The 13,923-nt window shown below is 37.6% G+C and overlaps 1 protein-coding gene across 35 annotated transcripts in view; it reads right to left on the bottom strand.

The window, feature by feature from the left end:
- PTPRD (protein tyrosine phosphatase receptor type D) overlaps positions 1 to 13,923 on the bottom strand; it is a 2,207,515-nt gene that overhangs the window by 584,298 nt on the left and 1,609,294 nt on the right. The gene's annotated exons all lie outside the window — the stretch shown is intronic.

The following is a 13,923-nucleotide window of genomic DNA, read 5'->3' on the forward strand; positions in this document are numbered from 1 at the left end:
AAGAAATTTTTTTAATACTAATGGAAGCATATATAAATATTAAAACTCAGTAGCAATCACTTCTATTGTTAAGAACTTAGTCTAACAAAAGATGTATTCAAAAAGACATTGTTGGAGTGCCTGGGAGGCTCAGTTAGTTCAGTGTCTGACTTTGGCTGAGGTCATGATCTCACGGCTCACGAGTTCGAGTCGTGTGTTGGGCTCTGTGCAGGCAGCTCAGAGCCTGGACCCTGCTTCAGATTGTGTCTCCCTCTATCTCTCTGCCCTCCCCAGCTTGCACTCTCTCTCTCTCTCTCTCTCTCTCAAAATACAAACATTAAAAATTTAAAAAAATACATTGTTAGAATTGTTGACACAAGGTACTAATAAAGAGCAGACTAGCATTTAGTGTGTATTATTACTGCTTTTAAGTTCTCTACAGAAAACACACCCCTTTATTGCTTCCACCTTGGAAGACTACTTCTACCAGGCTTTTCTTGGTACAACACAGATACAATAAGAGAATATACATCACAAAAGGAACTCAGTCACAAAGCATGCTCCAGACACCTGAGAACACATGTTTAAGAATGCGCAAAATATTTGATGAACCAGTGCTAGAAGAGCAAGGGAGTAATATGAAGGCAATTTGGAGAAATATGTATGCAAGACTATGTGGAGACTCATACATCATACTCAGGATTTTGATTTTATCCTAAAAACAACAGAAAGCCTTTGAAAGGTTTATTGGTGCAAAAATAAGAGTGGGTAGTGAGAAGGTATTATAATCAGATAAACATTTTGAAAACTTTACTCCAGCTATAGAGAACAGATTGAATAGAAATCAGTGAAGGTCAAAGATTCTACAACACTGGTACAAGTAGAAGATAGGACTCTGGTGGTGACAGTTGAGTTAATACCAGGTGGCTCACGAAAAGAAGAACTTGTAAGAAGTAAGATCAAGATGGATTAGTGATATATATAATGTATATGGAGAGAGAGAGAGAGAGAGAGAGTTTGATTTGTTTCGAGGAATTGACACACAGTTATGGAAGCTAACAAATCCCAAGATCTTCAGTCAGGAAGCTGGAGATATAGCAGAGCCAATGATGTAGTTCCAGTCCAAAAGCTGGCCAGCTCAAGACCCAGAAAGAGCCCATGTTTTAGTACAAGTCCAAAGTCAGGGGCAGAAAACCCCAATGTCTCAGCTTAGTGAAGTCAGGCAGCCAGAAATTCCCCCTTACTCATGGGAGGGTCAGTCTTTTTGTTCTATTCAGACCTTCAAATGATTAAGTGGGGCCCATCCTCATTAGGGAAGGCACTCTGCTTTAGTCAGACTATAGATTCAAATGTTAAACTCATCCAAAAACACCCTCATTGATATATCAGAATAATGTTTCGCAAACATCTGGGCACTCTGTGGCCCAGTCAAGTTGACACATTAAAATTAACCATCACACGAACATAGGGCTGAGGGAGGGGGAAGTGTTTAGCAAGATGTCTATATTTCTATTTTGGACAATCTGGAGGCTAGTGGTTGTATTCACTAAGCTAGGAACACCAGAAAAGCACCAGATTTTAGGTCAAAGTCAGAAATTTTATTCTGAACTTGCTGAGTTTGAAGTGACTTAGCAACATCTAAGTGGGTCTATCAATGGATATATGGTCTAAGACTCAGAGGACAAATTGGGTTTAGAAAGAATTACATGGGAGTCAACAGCACATATAGATGTCAATGGAAGCCACTAGCACAGGTAGACAGGAAAAGAAGGCAAAGGGTAAAGGCTAGAGAGAGGAGGCACCTGGGTGGCTCAATTAAGTCAGACTCTTGGTTTCAGCTCAGGTCATGATCTCATGATTCCTGAGATGGAGCTCCCCATTGGACTCTGCGCTGACAGCAAGAAGCCTGCTTGGAATTCTCTCTCTCTCCTCTCTCTCTTTCTGCCCCTCCCCGCTCATGCACACACACTCTTTCTCTCAAAATAAGTAAACTTAAAAAAATAAAGGGTAGAGAGACAAAGAAGAAGGCCAAAATCAATCTTTAGGAAATTCTGGCATTTAATGACTAGATCAGGAGGATGATCCTGCAAACAGAACAGATCTCAGTCAGAAAAGTAGCAGACACACCATGGAGAGTGTTGTGTAATTGAGTTTACAGTAGGGTGAAGGGGGCAGGAGCTGAGGTGAGGTGCTGCTCCTAGAATATGCAGAAGGGGGAAATATCAACAATCGATGACGAACTAGAGAAAGTGTGTATAGAGAGCTTTTAGAAAAGTATGAGAGCAGAGAAATAGGGTTATAGATTATAAGATTCTCAGGGATACAGTTGTAAAATTTTCCTTCCTTAGAACGCAGTGAAATGAGCCACCTAATATAATCAGAGAGTAGCAAGATAACTCACCTAGTGCTCAATAAATATCTGTTGAATGAATATATCCTTGAATGTCTGACATCATTCTCTCTGGAAAACCATTCACAACTCTTGGCTTTACTATTCTTATTAGAAATGTTGGGCTATAAAATGCAATCCATTATACATAATGAATTGTAATAAATATTTATATATATCTCAACACATGTACCATATGATTAAAACTTTTGCATAAAACCTCCTGTGGTATCAAATATACAAGGCAAACTGTACACATAAACCACCAGGTTCAGGCAGATTCTGCATGTAATAGTATTCTCTTTATGAGGCCTCGTGGGATAAATGCCTCTCTTTTCTCTGCACAAAGAATAGACTTGTTTTATTGTTTAGAGAATGGGACTCCTACAACTGACTGTGTTTTCTTCTTTGGTGCAAGGAAGCTCAGGGCTAAGCTGTGGTCCATTTGTATCAATCAGAGACAGGAAACTCAAGAGCATGATTTTGTCTACATATCTCATCCCTGCTTTCTTTTTTCATTATCTTATTTTCTCATCACTCCAATTTTCTTAGTTGGTCTGAAAAAAGTCTTTTTGTGTTCTATGGATTTTTGTAATATGTCCTTGTTTTTTTTTTCTTCTTATAACAGGGTACATATAATAAACAAATAATCCGGCAGTCTATACAGTTCAGAAGGATGTACCTATAAGTGCATTGCACTGTTTTGTTCCAGAATGCAGAGTTGGTTTTATTTCACTCCTGTAAATGGAACATTTGGCAAAGTGGTATGATTCAGACCTCAGGGTTTATTGCTAGAGCTCATTTGATGGAAAGGCAGAAAGGGATTTACAGTTTTACTTTAAAGGGTGATTTTGCATGTGTGTGCATGTTCAGGCACACTCTCCCACCACGTGTGTGCAATTGTTAAATAAGCTTCTCTTTTTGAGGATTGGAAGTGTATTTTTAATGAGCAAGAGACATTAAAGGGAATTTGGGGCCTCTCAGAAGCAAGAGAGTCACAACAAGCTTTCAATTAGGGGGATATCTGTTGGGAAAGAGAGGAATCTCCACCCAAAGTCAGTCGCTAATCATGCTCACCTGACACAGCAGCCAGACAGCCCCATGCACTGGGAAAGGCTGCTTATTTCCTCCAATCTCAATCACATTGCATTAAGTGGCCACCTGGGTAATATGTGCATACACACCTGCTGACCTCCCCAGACGAACAAAACATACTGAAATCAAACTCCTAAAACAGACAGAAAGCAGATCCCCCCTTGGCCCAGAAGGGGAGACCGAATAAGCAAAGAAGATCCAAGACTGGGAGTACCTAATGAATTGTCAGGAAATCAGCATTAACTCAGGGACCTGTAGTTAACATGTTCCACTGTTCTTTAAACAGTGCATTTGAGAGATGCTTATCCTTGAAAAAAGATTCAGCCTTTTCACTTTCAGAACAATAGTATGTAATTTGAATCAGACCAAATAACAGCCTGATTTGTAAAGAGTGAGATTAAGCAGCATTGAATACATACAAATATATGTACATACACACATACGTACATAATTTTTTAATGATTTCTTTTAGCCTATTTTGTAATTGTATTGTACATCTTCCTTTTTCTCAGTGCATGAACAGTTCTTTTCTTACAACACAAAATGATGCTTAATTACATGCCAACTGTTGGGAAGGAATGGTATATATTTCACAAGTTGTAAAAGTATCAGACAAAGGGTAGTTTATAACACAGTACTATAGATCAAACTTTCTTGATGGATTGCATTACTGCAGCTACTTGCACTGTTATTTTTCATCATATTTATTGTTATTTTCTTTTTTTTCAGGGCTGGTCTGTGGACAAACTTCAGAAATCTAAGAAGTTTGACCCAAAAAACCCACCCCAAAACAAACACACACAAACAAAAAACATCCTAAGGAACAAGATCTTTATTTCTGATGCTTTCTAAACACAGATGCATGCAGATACTTTCTGTTGCTTTATTGTGCTCTTCTCTGTAACGCTCTAAAGTTAAGAAAGGATGAGAACAGCTATCTAGGTATAGAAGATCAAGGAGAAATTATAGTTTGAATTATGAGCTTTCTAAATTTTGTTGTTAAAACTCAATATAAGAATAAGCATTTTTTCCAGTTCACTCTGCCTATTTAGATATACACTTGCTGTTTTCAAGTTTTAGCCCAGAAAACTGGCTCAATTAAACACCCTGACTAATGAGAGCATTGTGTGCATTGAAGATGTTTTATGAAACATATGGAAATATTTTACTTTTTTCATACGTGGATTCACTTTACATATAACCACAGTTATAGTATTTTTTTAAATCACATGTGTGTGTATATGTGTGTATAATGCTTCAGGGAAGGCAATGAGAATATTTTCCCTTAAATGTTAAGGAAGCAATGTATTTGAAATGAGGGAAAATATTGAAAACTTTAAAAATATCTGTCTTGGTCAAGTTTTTATAGTTGAATCAAAATGATTAATAACCTAGCTGAGTCTTCCCCTAAGCACTTATATGCAATTAATATGTTGGAATAAGAAAGAATACTAAAGCATGCTACAACAGAGCCTATAATTCTCAGCAAGCCTCTCTGTTTTCTGATGGAGATAATCAGTAAGTAGATCTCCAAGGCATCTATTAATCACTGTCAGTTTTGACTAAATGGAGGTTCTGATTGGCTGCTCAGGAATGGCCAGCTGCTAAAGGAAGCTAGGGAACCTGTGAAAACAAAATCTTTTTTTCCTTCACTGAAATAACTACTAGTTAAAGGTGCAAAACTTCTTTAAATGGAAAAGAAGGGAGATAAATATAAAGAAATAACATGTATAGACTCACCAGCTAAGATATTAGTCTGTGAGCATTAGTAACACATATTTATTGCTGCATTTTTGAACATTGCAAAGGAAAACCAAAGTATGAAGAGTAGTATGTGTAATAAAACAGCATCTCACATCACAATAAATTGCCCTCTTGGGTGCACAGAATCATGGACTATATTTACATAACCCTGCGCAGATACTTGTGTAAGATGGGTCTTAGCAGGACTTTAAAATGTCAGTGTCTATGTGGAAAGCTAGCACAGCTAAGGGAGCGTAATTTTGATTATTGCCTTAATGTTTCTACTGTAGCTAGCTGACAATGTTAATATCTTCCTGCACTTAGCTATCTAGATATTAAGGCTTAAGTTCCACTTGCCAAACAAGTGGTTATTTTTTGCTAAATTTGGTTCCAGAGAACTAGGAGCTTTGAATCTAGAGATAAATGTTGGATACAGAAATATTCGATCTTTAATATTCAAATGATGCCAGTAGCTCCCACTGTCATTCATTCCATTCCTTCCTACATCTCCCTCCTAAAAACAACAACAACAACAACAACAACAACAACAAAAACCCATAAAACAAATGAAAATAAATAGATAAAACACAACTGTGTTCTCTTCTCAGAGAATATACTCCAACAGCTTTGATGAATGCAGTTTGGGACTTCACTTCTCTGGCCTCAGTTAATAGATACAAGGTAGGACAATCTAATTGTTTCTCCCAGATATTTCGAATTTGGGCACCACCATGCTAATCTCTTGTCCATGCTTGAATGCAAGAAATATTTGGGACTATCCTGTGTAGAGAGAAAGAGAAGACTGCTGGGAGGTGTAGAGAGATTGGGTTGAGAAACCACGTAGCCCCAGAATAAGAAATGGAGAGAGAAAGAATTTGACCCAAATACTTTTCCAGGCCTTGCATTGCCCCTTGTATGGCTTGACTGTACTTCTGGTATTATTCTGTCATGTGATACTCTTGGGAGTTTTTAAGATATTCCTTTTTGCTTGTCCTAAAACTAATCAGTATGTCTATATCACCTGAATCTAAATGATCCACGCTAAGACTCTTGAGATGTCTGAAATTAAAACCAAGTTATTTGCTCACTTATTCCTACTTTATGTATGTATGTATGTATGTACATATGTATGTATTTAATATCTCTGTGGATAAAAATTCTGTTGCTTGTGTTTTTTAGTCTTTATTCTTATTACACAAGTGAAGTTGTAAAATTGTAGTTTGGAAAACTAACAGCTACACCTCTTTTATTGTGATAGAACAGACTAACTGGAGTCACTGCAGTGTGTGTGTGTGTGTGTGTGTGTGTGTGTATGGGTGTGTGTGCATGTGTGTGTGTAGTGTGTGGTGGGAGTGCTTGTATGATCACTGAGCAAATAACTAGGAGGAGGAAATAAGGTGAATATAAAGTATAAAAGTATAATAGAAATATACTGTATCTGGGCAATGATTCTATGTTAAAGTCTGAAGTTGCTCATAGAAACACACACAGAAGACTGTCTCATGACTGCTGTGCATATCTGCCTATCAGATTCACTTGAGTGGCTAGTTTAAAAAAATTTTTTTTTCAACGTTTATTTATTTTTGGGACAGAGAGAGACAGAACATGAACGGGGGAGGGGCAGAGAGAGAGGGAGACACAGAATCGGAAACAGGCTCCAGGCTCTGAGCCATCAGCCCAGAGCCCGACGTGGGGCTCGAACACACGGGCTGCGAGATCGTGACCTGGCTGAAGTCGGACGCTTAACCAACTGCGCCACCCAGGCGCCCCTGAGTGGCTAGTTTAAAATACACTTCTTTCTGGATCCTTTGAATAAGAGCATATGGGTTTGAGGCTTGTGAACCTGTAACTTATTTGTTTGTTTGTCTGTCTGTTTGTTTGTTTGTTTGTTTGTTTGTTTTAGGGATAATGTAAGCTGGTGAGAGAGATACTGAGGGAGAGAGAGAATTCCAAGTAGGCTCCACACTCAGCATGGAGCCCAACACTGGGCCTGATCCATGACCTGAGCTGAAACCAAGAGTTGGATGTTCAACCGACTGAGCCACTCAGGCATTCCTGAATCCATATTTTAAAAGGTTATCATTTGGGGTGCCTGGGTGGCTCAGTTGGTTAAGCATCTGACTTTGGCTCAAGTCATGATTTTGCAGTCTGTGGGTTCAAGCCCCGCATTGGGCTCTGTACTGACAGCTCAGAGCCCGGAGCCTGCTTTGGATTCGGTGTCTCCCTCTCTCTCTGTCCCTCCCCAACTCACGCTCTGTCTGTCTGTCTCTCTCAAAAATAAACATTTTTTAAAAATTAAAATAAAACATTATCCTTTGACATTCTGATGTGGTAAATCCAGCCTGCTCTTGGAGAGCCACTGTTTTATTCAACTGATATGGGAACTTGGTAAAATTAAATAGTTCAAAGTGAATTACAATGGACAAAAGTGAGATGTGGATCTAAATCTGGACAAAGAAGTATATGAGGCATAATTAGAACAATAAAACAGAGAGTTGGCCAGAAACCAAGAGAGATTAAAACCCAGTCTCTCTTTGCTATGGGACAATCACTACTGTACTAATAAGAAGAGATTAGTAGTTCACATGAAATTCATACTGTAAACTGGCAGATAATTCATGGATAGTATACTATTTTCAATCCTCAATCCTCATGTTAACATATGCTTACAAACATGCATTTGTGCATTATTTTTATCAACTGATTATTTTCTCTATAATAAGTCCATAATTAAAATTGTTACAGGAATCTTTCTGAAGATGGGTGGACACACCAACTAATTTTCATCAGGACTAAGACCTTTTGAAAAACAATATCAGTAAGTGCATTCCTTACACAATGGTCCCTGAACAAGCAATATTCCTTTTGAATACTTTCATCTTATTGCTTACAACTATTTAAAATAATAGTATGGCTTAACAACTCTAAGCCTTTTTGAAATAATAATAAAACATAGGCAAGATTTACAATTGTTGTCAATCTCTTTGGTAGTCTGTTTTTAAACACATGGTACCTGCTGAGGAGGAATGAATGTCAGCACATGTAGCTCTACATGCCAGATGAAGGAACACATTTCCAATTAGTCACTGAGTCCATTTCAACAACTCAGTGGGTCATATGTGATGTGAAGTCCTGCATTTTCAAGGAACACATTGTAAAATTTGGAAGATATAGTCTATATCTGAATCCTCCAATTGTTTTAATTAAAATCCTTTAAACTGCATTATACCATTTACATAGCTAAAAGACTGAACTGTTTATAAGTCATTATCATTTATAAAAAGAAGAGAGTCATTTTCTAAATTTGGAACAGTAGAAATATTTTAATTTTATTATTATGTCTACTATTTGTCTTAATAAGGCTCAGTCCCAGGGGTCTAAGTTGCTATTAAATCCAGCACACTCTCCTCACTGTTATGATTCACTACCTTCTCAGAAAGGGAGTTTCTTAAGTCTATAGTGCTAAAAAGGATTAACATTGGCAAACTACCAGTCAAACACATTTAATTATTTCACTAATGCAAAAATTGTTCTTGATTTTTTTTCCCCTGACAAGCAATGTTTCAGTCATGTTTTCATTGAACTCCTAAGAGTTGCTGAGCTTTCTGCTTGGTACAAGGGGAGGTAGTAAACAACAACAACAGCAATAATCTAGTCCTCCATGGGATAGAAAGGGGAGTCATTTCTTAAGTACTTTCTATGTGTCAAATTCACTGTCAAGTGCTTTCAGAACATTGCATTATTTTGTGTAATTTAGGATTTATTTAGGGAGGCAAATACACCCTTCTAATAACCAGGGAGTCAAACAGGCTACTTGAATTTCACAGAATTGTTAGCCCCTTTCTCTTGTCTTAGCTTTTCACCACTTCAGCTCCCTAGACAGATGGATCCATGTAGGACTGTCCATCATTAGCAAACTCATGGACTCCTCACTTGTAATTTCAGAACTGATCTTCCTGGGGAAAGAAATTCTGAATGACTCCTCGCTCCATTCCGCCTCATCATCCCAAACCCTGCTATTCAGTAAAGCATAGCATAAGTCAGCCAGCCACATGTGAAAGAGGACAGAACACATATTTCTTGAAATGTCTAATTTTTTTGAAATGTAAAAATACTTAGCTTTCGTGAAATTTATAAAAGCTGGATCACCTGAATGGGCCTTTGAAGCTATCTTTCATGACATAATTGCCATTTGCTTATGTTGTTGACAGTGGTGGTGAACGTGAAACCTGTGACTTGCTAGGTTGCGTGTTTTATATTCCTGAAATACTTTAAGATGTCTTGAGAGTTCAAGAAATAAAAGGAGAGCAACCCTTCCTGTTCAGTCTTTTTATGACCATTTACATATTGGTTCTCTCTCAGCTTTCTGTCCTTGTCTATTTCTATACTCACACTACTGCTTCTCTGAGTAATCTCGTCTCCTCCCTAGCTCTGATTACTTCCTATGTGATGATGCAGCCAAAGCCTTCAACTCTAGGCTGAGGCTTTTTCTAGAGACTTACACACATATACACAACTGATTATTGGTCATCTCTCTAAGTGAAAGGGTGCTCCTATAACAGGGTGGTGTAGAATGGCAATTAGGAGATTGGGGAATGTATATTCCCCTCTCTATGATCTCCCAGGTTAAAAAATGCAAACGTCAGGAAGAAGAAAAAGTCAAAAGTGCATAAATTCACTTACATTAATTTCTGAAGCATAAGACTTAGTTGTATCTGTACTGACAATCAACAACAACAACAAAAGGCAAAATGAAGAAAAACAAAGCAAAAAAAAAAACCCCTACCACTACCATGTTTAGGCAACCTGTGCTTTTCAACATATTTTTCATCTAATAAGGATGGTTACCTCTACATGGACATCCACAAAACTGCAAGTCAGCATGGAATATATCATGTCTAAGCCAAGAGCTTGGATGTCATTCTTAATGTTCCCTTTCCTTTCCCCATGTATCAAGGCACCAAGTCCTATTCCTCCTACCTCTAGAGATCTCTCATATCTCTTTCTTCCCCACCATTCTCACCATTAGAGAACAACTGCCTTAGTGCAAGTCCTACTCAGTGTGTCCAATGGACTAAAAACTAACCTCCTGCTTACAAGTTTGTCCCTATTGAGTCCATTGTTATATGATAGAGTAATAATTATGTTTAAATTATTTTAAAGACTCTTTCATTCTAAAGCCCTAACCCAAACTACTTAGAATGACATAAAATCAACTTTGGACCTGGCCCTGGTATGGACTCCACCACTCACCTTGCCTCCTTTCATACCTCCTGGTCATTTCCAAGCTTCCAGCAGGCTCCTTAACATGATGCACCCCCTTTCATCATACTGTCTTAGCCCTGAATGGATCCTCTAACATCTTGTCCCTGCTGCCAGGTTTCACCTAATTGACTTCTACATGTCCTTCAAACTCATTTCAAATGTCACCAACTCTGGGAAGCCCTCCCTGAACAAAACCATCTGGATTGGTTTCCCTTTCTACAACCTGTGAGGTCATCTTATGCTTACTTCAATAAAAAATAGTAGTAATAGTCATAATAGTAAAAGTTAACAGTTATTGAGTGATTTATGGGTTCCAGGCACTGTGATAAGCATTTTATAAATTTTGCCTTGTGCAGTTTCTAATACTTTACAGAGAATGTCTGCCAACTTAATGGTTTCTCCAATAAGATTCTAAACTCTAAAGAAGAAGGTTCTGTATCTTGATGAATGTTTCTTTTTCTCCAAGTCTAAATCAGAGCCTTGTTTATTGAATGATTGAATATTCTTTTTTTAATTTTTCTATTTTTATTTTTCTTAAAAAAAAATTTTTAACGTTTATTCATTTTTGAGACAGAGAGAGACAGAGCATGAATGGTGGAGGGTCAGAGAGAGAGAGGGAGACACAGAATCTGAAACAGGCTCCAGGCTCTGAGCTGTCAGCACAGAGACCGACGCGGGGCTCAAACTCACAGACCGTGAGATCATGACCTGAGCTAAAGTAGGATGCCCAACCGACTGAGCCACCCAGGCACCCCAAATGATTGAATATTCTAAAAGTCTGTGACTGTTCTTTGTGAAATTCCCTGATTCTCTCTGCTAGAAACAACCACTTTCAAGTCTTAATTTCATTTTGATAGAATTTGCATTCCTTCCTTGATTATATTAAATACTTTCATATATATTGATATACTGATATATATATATATATATATATATATATATATATATACACACACATAATTTGGCTGCCCTTCATTCATTCTATGCAGTTACTGAGTAACTCCTTCTTTAACACCGTTTCTTACAATATCTCTCAGCAGCTTCCAAAGCCTTTGGAATTCAAAGTGTTTTTTTTAAAGTTTATTTATTTTGTGATAGAGAGAACAGGTGATGGACAGAGAGAGAGGGAGAGAGAGCACCCAAGCAGGCTCTGCACTGTGAAGTGAAGAGCTTGACATGGGACTCAATCTCAGAAACCATGAGATCATGACCTGAGACAAAATCCAGAGTCAGACACTTAAACAACTGAGCCACCCAGGTAACCCTGGATTTCAAGTTCTAATGTCCATTTAAATACTCTCTTTCTGGTATTTAAAATTTTTTCAGTATTAACATTATCTAAGGTAGTAAACATTATTTGGAACCAGAAAATGAATAATAAATCAGATTAGATTTCTTTCTTTCAGAACATGGAATTTTGGTGTTTGAAGACAGCTATGCAACCACATCATCCAATTTCTCTCCCCCCCACCTTTTTTAAAGGAGTAGACCAAGGTCCAGAGAGGTTTAATGATTTGTTCAAGGTTGTAGAGTGACTTAGTAGCTATATCTAAACCTGCTTTTAACACAGAAACATGACAAAATTATAATTTAGCAATTTTAAGCAACACTACCCTCCTTGTTCTAAGACTAAGTACTTCAATAGTGGTTTTTTTTTCTTTTACCGTAAAAAGACTCTAGGGTAACATGCAAATGATTACGTATTCCTTTGTTATAGCAAGCTTAAGTTTTGTTCTGAATGACTTCAAAAACATTAGCTGTAGCCTACATAAGTGTATTCTATCACTGACACCAAAAACATGCGTCTCTGATTCACAGGGAAAGAATGAGCTGAGTCAGTTCTTTAATTCATGGGACTGATTTCCAATGAGCTAATGGATACCTGATATAGTTATCTTATCCTAATATATTTTTTAAAGTGAATACAAAGTATTTTAATGCTTTTAACTGTAGGAATATTTGGCTCAGAGCCATCACCTGATGTGCTACTTCTAGATCTTTCAGCCAAGTCTATTTCTGTGCTTGATACACTGACATCAGAAAATTCCAGGGGGTTATAAGGAGATAAGAACTCGATACTTGGTAGCAGTTTGACCATCTGTAAGGAAAAAATAATTGATGCAAGCTTACTTCTACCATTAATGGTCAAAAGCTTTAAAGACTTTAAAAATAGTAAATCACAAACATAGGGTTCCTGTGGCAAGTTCTCTACCTCACTGTTATAGGCCTACATATTTAGGTTTTGCATTTCATTTCAGGAGGGGAATGTTTCTTTGGCAGGTGAGGCAGGATTAGATTTTTATTATGTTAACAAAGGGCTTGGAAAGGAGATGAAAGGAGCTTCAGATGGAAAGCTTAAAAAGGTCAATGATTTTATTTCTTAGGTCTCCTTCCTCAAGGGAGGAAGAGAGAATTGGCTACAAATAAAATATTATAGACTGAGATGATAGGATAATATAGAAAAACGAATGGAGAGACAAAGCTTTTGGTGCCTAGGCCATTTAAGAAAAATAAAATGTATAATTAAGAGAAAACTCAACCCTTTAAATTGAGTTCCAACTTAAACTTACCCAAATCAGGCCCTACAGACACCAAGTCTAGCTGGTCCCTATCTTTAAAGTAAAATACTTTGAGAATTTAAAGTATTGTCAAATAATAGATATTTAAAATATCATCAAAAGAGAAAGTCTGTCTATTCTTCTTCATGCCCTTACAATCCTACTGGGAGACTCTGGGGAAGCCTAGATAATGAATGCTCCTTTAACATAACCAGCTCTATCTTTACAGGAAGCCCTGGAGGAGAAGGCATCTGAGTCTACTGTTTGCTTCACTTGGGAAAATCCTAGCATTGGCAAATTGCATGAGGCTTAATGCTGTATGAAATGAGAAGCTGGAAAAAGATATTTTTCAAAAGCTGTTCCAAAGAACAGGGTAATCATTCTTACTCTGAGTAATTTAAGTCTTCTCCTTATAATCACTCCCTTTCTTTCCAAAAAGTGGGTAAATAGTTGCCCTTTGGGGTTCCACCACCAATTTGAATAATGATGCACAATCTTTGTGTCTCCAAATATTACTGGCAGCCTCACTACATGATGTGAATCTTGAACCTTTGTTTCCTCTCAAAGCTGTAAGATAGAGCTTTGGTGGGGGCCAAGCTCTTGGCTACATGGTCTGACATTCACTCCATCAATTCTCAGAGAGATGTTTGTTGTTCCCTCTGCTTCTGACAGAAGGAATGACAGAAGGCTTCTTCAAATCAATTGATGGAAGGTTGAGAAAAAGAAAAGTTTCATATAATTTCTGAGCTATCGAATCCGTATTGTGTAAGACAAACAATTTAGTGTTTCGGATACGTGGCAATTATAATTGGCTTAGTTTTCAGTAGTTCATCTCTAAGACAGTCTTGCTTTGAGGAACTGAAAAGCTCAACTGACCCTTCACATGAAATAGAA

The sequence above is a fragment of the Prionailurus bengalensis genome, chromosome D4, assembly GCF_016509475.1.
Source record: "Prionailurus bengalensis isolate Pbe53 chromosome D4, Fcat_Pben_1.1_paternal_pri, whole genome shotgun sequence".
Lineage (NCBI taxonomy): Eukaryota > Metazoa > Chordata > Mammalia > Carnivora > Felidae > Prionailurus > Prionailurus bengalensis.